The sequence below is a fragment of the Coturnix japonica genome, chromosome 4 (assembly GCF_001577835.2).
Source record: "Coturnix japonica isolate 7356 chromosome 4, Coturnix japonica 2.1, whole genome shotgun sequence".
NCBI classification, from domain to species: domain Eukaryota; kingdom Metazoa; phylum Chordata; class Aves; order Galliformes; family Phasianidae; genus Coturnix; species Coturnix japonica.
The window spans coordinates 30,264,661-30,270,710 of NC_029519.1; the positions used below are offsets into that span (position 1 = coordinate 30,264,661).

Consider the following 6,050-nt stretch of genomic DNA (forward strand, 5'->3'; position numbering starts at 1 on the left):
CTATTCTAATTTATTTTAAGGCTACATATCTTCTCTTTTTGTTCATTTAAGCAGTATTTGTTTAACTAGATCTTCTACAGTCTAATGCTGGATATTGAAAAAAAGTCAGGTTATGTCTGTATGAGGCAAGAGAAGGAATGCTTGCAAAACCAGAAGGCTTCTACAGAATTCAGCTTTTCTACTAATTGCTGAAAGGTTTGTAGTAGACAAATTAGCTGCTCTGATTGTATTTGTTAATTTATTATACAGTTTTACTGAAGATCTAGTTTAAAAGGTTTGATTTTCTTGGGTCCATTTATTTTTACCCCCAGCCAGCACATTTAGATTTGGACATTTGCACAGTGCCCTATCGCATCCTTCATCAATAGTGCAACTTTTTTTTTCCTTTCGCTGCCTCTACTTGCTAACAATGGGATCAAAAGAAAAAATATATCTATGTATTTAGGAAAGTAAATTCCATTCTTTAGGTTCTCACGATCAAATCCTTAGCATGTTTCAACTAGCAAATTGCACTCAGAGTAATTCTAAACTGATCCTTTAAATGCCTTTGACTGCTCACGCTCACTGGGTCATTCACAGCTTGGTTTAAATCATTCTGTAGTTGCTTTAATTTCACGCAGTAGAAGTCTTAAGCCTGAAGTTTAAGTGTATGATGGAAGGTTTTGTTAATCAGCCCTTTCCAAAATTGATGGTTCCTTCATGACAACATATCAGTTTGAGATGTACAGAGCTGAGTTGCATCAGTAATGCTTTTACATCTCTATTCTCCATCTACAAATCAGGTTATCTGAGAGATTTCTGTGGAAAAAATTAAAAGACACTGAGAAGCAGCTCCAGGCAGAGCCAGTGGTGCAGGGTTACAGTCGACTGCTTTGTGTGCATCCAGAGAGAACAAGGTACAGACCCGGCCATTCTGTTTCACCACTATGGTTAGGAAAAGAAACATTTTCAAGAACATCTCTGCAGCCACAGTGATGGCAAGCCAACAGAGGAGGGCTGTTAAGTGGGGAGGAGGTAGGGAGAACGTGCAATTCACTTCAGGATTCTTGTTGATCTGAAAAACAAACCTGCAGCCACAAAGTCAGCACACTTTCATGTGATGAAGCAGCAAAATTATGCGTATTGGTGGTTGTGGACATCTTCCTTCTGATGGTTTCTCAGAAGCAGCAGTTATTTGGCATACCCACGTTGATATGAATGAAAGAGTACTCGGACTAAGAAAGGAATACCTTGGCTTGATTTTTCTTTGCCCTTAAGTTGTATTTGCCTTCACCCACAAAAGCACAACAGGATATTTAAGTGAAGTGCATGGCTGTGTGTTACGAAGTTCAATCTCACTGCTGCTCACCATTGCTGATCAGCACCAGTGGGAACCAGGCATGGAACAGGGGCAACAATGGCAAAAAGCATATGCATTTCTCATGGCTCATGTAAGATTTTTTTCCTGTGTTATGTCCTCAGCACCATTTAACTTAGTGCATTTACATTAGCATCCAGAGGAATCCTGGTTTTGACCTAGAAGAAGAATATCATCACAAAAGCCCTGCACAGTTTCTGGTGTGAATGAACCGTTTTTTATTGATTTGGTATGGAGCTGGAGCACCCCCTATGGAAGCTAACCTGTATAGGCAGGCTCCTTCCAGAAAAGGACATAGGTTAAAAAGAGTCAGACGTTCTGTGGTTTCTCTTGACAGTTTTTTTTACTGTATCCAGACTGCAGTCGATGCAGGCATCTCTATTCCTAGAGAGGTACAGAAGTTGATGGACATTTATGGAAGGAAGCTGAAAATGTGCCCTATTCCACAGCACTTGCATTTATAGTTTCTTGTGCTAACACTGAACACATACATCTGTTATTGGTACCCATCAGAATAAATCCAGATTTCCAGCACCAAATGCCTGAAAAATAAAAGACCTGAAAAGGAATATTTCTAACCATTGTTATACCTCATGCAAGTAGAAACAGTAGAAGGAATGTTGTATAACAAACTCCATGTAATACAAACTGTGGATGTTTATTTTAAGAATCCATTTCTTTTTCTGTAGGATTTTTTTCAGTTCTGTAAATTCAGTCAATGTTATGCACTGTTTTCCAGCAGAGGCTTTAAACTACGCTTTCAAAGACAGGTACAAACAGATTTTAATGTCCAAAGTGGGTAAACTGGTAAATAAATGATCTCTTGGTTCTGCTTCATAAACTCGCTACATTTGGCCAAGAACTGTGCCGTTCTTTCTCTCAGAATGGTTGGTAATTCATGGTAGCGTGTTGATAACATTTTGTATTTAGCATCTTTAAAAGTGAGCATGGTTTTCTGTGTAGCTGATTGTTGAAGGTAATGAAGTCTGCCTTTTTCACTTCAGTGATTAATAACTTTGTGAGGTTCATGTAACTGCTCGTCACTTCAGTCAAAATTTTCAGTGTCGTTCAGAACACGGTGATTTTGGTGGTAACTGACGGAATTATTAAGATGCACATTGAAAATCTTAGATTCAGGTACCAATGTTTCTATTCTGTGTTTAAAAAAATCCCAATTAATTAACATTTTAGCAATTAAGATGGCACTAGCATGGATTCTGATCTCAAAAATGTTTGTAGATAATCTCACAAGTGAAATTACGTCTGTTTTTAGTCTAATGCTTGAAGTTCTTGTGTTATGTCCCTCAAGCAGAAGTGTCTCTTCATCTTCTTACTTTTCATTATTTACTTGATAATTGTTACTGTGCACTGCTTGGGAGAGCTTCTACTTGTTAGAATATGTCTAATGCTATTAGATTGTGTGCTGTGTAGCTAAGTCATCACCCTGTAAACTTAATTCTTGCTATACATAAAGCTAGAAACATTTATGAAATAGTTTAAACATTTTCAGGAGTCTAGCTTTGTACAAACGGAATATGGAAAAGAAATATTGTTATAGCTCAAAATGCAAATTATACTCTGAGCAATGCTGTCTTACCTTGCAAATTTGTTTGCTTCAAGAGGGAAGTTCCTCAACTTGGATGGATTCTCACTGGGACACAGAGCTCAGCTCTCAGGGGATTAATGACGGGGAATCCTGATCCTGAAATGTAAAGTGTTGATAACGGAATTTGAAAAAATACATCAAATGCATTCAGACCTGAACAGAAAATAAGTGAATATTGTTTTCATGTAGAAATCTACCTTATTTGTGTTTTTTCTTAGGTTATCTGTTTTACAATTGCTTTGGTTATGTTTTCATAATTTAAACAAAAGTCTGGGTTCTGGCCTTTCTCTTGTTGACAGTTTTTTTCTGTGGTGCCAAAAAAAACCTGCCACAGGCAATGCTTTGCCATGGACTTTCCTGCTGTTGCTTTCCAGGAAGAATGTTGTCAGTCCTTAAGTTTGGACCGATCCCCTTGTATTGCCTGCAAATTCCTCAGCTCTCCTTTTTCAGCTGCAATTCCTTCATATGTAAAGAGTCTGAAGTTGCTGTTTTTTTCTTGTTAGAGTAGAAAAAGTAAAACATGCATGAGGTACATAAGTGTTTATAGTTCTTCAAATCTCCTTTCTGCCTTCTAGAAGTATTTCCAGATGGCCTCCATGTGTATGTGCTTGTGACTCAAAACTCAGAAACATTCCACAAATAGCATTCAAGATTAATTTCTTCAGAAGGGTATTTAACAAAGTAGCATTATGAGTTATTGAAGCTCAGGAACTTGGGATGCTTCCTTACATACTTGATGCAGCATAGGAAATCACAGGTATGGTGCTGTGCGTGACTTTTGCTTGGCTGGATTATCTTCTGAAAAAAGATTACTACAGACTTTAGCTTGTGGGGAAGTGCAAAGGAACTGAAGAAAGCAGGCTCTGTCGACTTGCCAGGCACTGTTGGTACTGACAGTAATACAGGTGCAGTTTGAGCATCTTCAAATTGCGGCTGTCCTCTCCTTGCTACATGGACTAGATAAAAAACCTGAATGCTACCCTTTTCTTTTTTTGTTAGCATTTTTCACATTACTGTGCTACTCAAAGACTTAACATTTGTTTTAAACTTATTGGAAAACAGCTTCTTGCTGGACTATTGATTTCTGATCTGAGCTGAAAATGTACACGCTGTAAAAACTGTTTCAGTATTACTAAAGGGAAAAAAATAGCCGTGAAGTTTTAATAGCATTGAAACGTTTCAGAGCTCCCTTGAGACTGGAGTGACCTCATTTAATTCTTAAGCCTTCTATTTGCCCAGTAAAGAAGCACCAGAAGAAGGATCACAGCCCTTCTAAATTTAGCAGTTGGAAACAGCTAACAAGGCATTACATCAGATAAATATTTGTTAGTTAAAGATCTCTCTTTTGCTGTAGATGAAACAAGAAGAAAATGTTCCTTAGTGCTCTTTAACAAAAAAGAACACTTTGCTAAAGTATCTGAGCTTCCTTCTCAGTGTAGTGCAGTAATGACTTGTTCTGATTACTTGGATGCAGAGTGAGGAGAAGGAACCTATAAAGGGACCTATAAAGGTCCCATTGACTGCTGTATGACAATATATCACCAAGATAACATTGTCTTTCATGGAGTGCTCCCTAATATCCTCCATGCAACAGGAGGAGCAGTAATGCCAGTTCTTTGTCCTGCAGAGAAAGGGACTTGGGGGTTCTGATGGATGAAAAGCTGGACATGAGCCAGCAGTGTGCACTTGCAGCCCAGAAGACTGACAGTATCCTGGGCTGCATCAAAAGCTGTGGTGTATCTTATTTAATGCATATCTTGTTTGCATGATGTCTGTGGTCATTTGCATAGCATGTTTTTAGCTGCAATACTAGAAGAGTAATACCCTTAAGTCATTTGGTTGTTTTTATAAATAAGCATGTACCAAGTTAAATACTTTTAGGAATTAAAGAGCACTGTTTTGATATCATTCAAGAAACTTATCCAAGGAAAGACTTAACCTTTTACATGGGATTATCTGTGTTGCTGTTTTTGTTACACATCTGGAATTAAAAACCCCCAAATGTAGCCAAAACCTGAGGATTTGCAATGGGAGTACAGGGATAGGATCAGGTTGGTGGAGGGAGCAGAACATGGGTGTGACAGGACTCGGGGTTGTGGCTAATCTGATGTGAATGAATTTTGTTCATACTTGCAGATTGAGCACGTGGTGTAACACTAATGCATGCAAGAAAGACTTTTATGAACAAGTTCAGCTTATCTCTGACTCATACAGTCATACACCTGGCAAAGTGAATGTAGCAGCCAATGGCACTTTCTTGTCACTGTCACTAATGTCTGCACTGTCTACATTCCCCACTGCAGCACAGTCTGTCTTGCTGCTGCACGGAGGGCTCACCCCCACTGCCAGGCTGCACAGCAGCTCTGGGCCTTGCTTGGTAAGGTTGCATTGCTACACAAGAGCATTTGCACGGAGCGGGCTCTCTCTTGGTTTCTCTCAGTGAGGAGTGAGCATGAGGCGGTGCTGTGGGAGCATTTACTGCAATGCCCTGAGTCACAGGGCTGGTGTTGTCCCAGCAGGGGCTGCATGGGATGTGGTCTCACTGCTGCAGCAGGCGGAGCTGGATCCAGGTGCTGTGCCTACCACCAGCTGCTCGTCCTTAGTGCTTCACCTATACCCCTGTTTAACAACCAGCCCTCCTGCTGCAGGGGTCCTGGGCACTTCACATCCTCATGGGGAACTGAGGAGACCGCTGGAACGACATCAAACTGAGAAGAATGGAGAAATAACCCGAGTTCCCAGCAGGGCTGCCGAGACACTGAGTTCAGCGCTGACTTTCGGTCTCTGCAATGGAACGAAAGGGGGCAGTAGTGTCACCTGCTGTGTCAGGCTGTGGCCGTAGTGCTGTGTTGTTTTCAGAGAGGAGCCTTGTTTTGTAGGGTTTTGATGTTTACCCCAAAAACGGTACCCACAGAAACCACCATACCTGCAGTGGGGGTACCCGTGTTTTAGGCACCTTTATTCCGAGCAGGCAGAGCCAGCTGTGGGAAGCGCAGGGAGCGAGGCAGAGCGCGCGTCCCCTTTAAGGGGCGTTCCGTTCCCCGCCGCAGTGCTGACGCTGTGCTGACGCCTCCTCCGCCGGTTTCC

The 6,050-nt window shown here is 40.9% G+C and overlaps 1 long non-coding RNA gene across 2 annotated transcripts in view; it reads right to left on the reverse strand.

The window, feature by feature from the left end:
- Positions 1 to 294: 294 nt before the first annotated feature.
- The window catches only part of LOC107313224, a 40,674-nt gene continuing 34,918 nt past the window's right edge, over positions 295 to 6,050 (reverse strand). The window contains exons 3-4 of one of the 2 annotated variants that reach the window (XR_001554866.2): positions 2,955 to 3,059; positions 295 to 1,915 (exon numbers count right to left, since the gene is read on the reverse strand). This is a non-coding gene — a long non-coding RNA (uncharacterized LOC107313224). Of the gene's footprint in view, positions 3,060 to 6,050 lie in introns of both variants that reach the window. The other variant, XR_001554865.2, reaches the window with a different exon arrangement.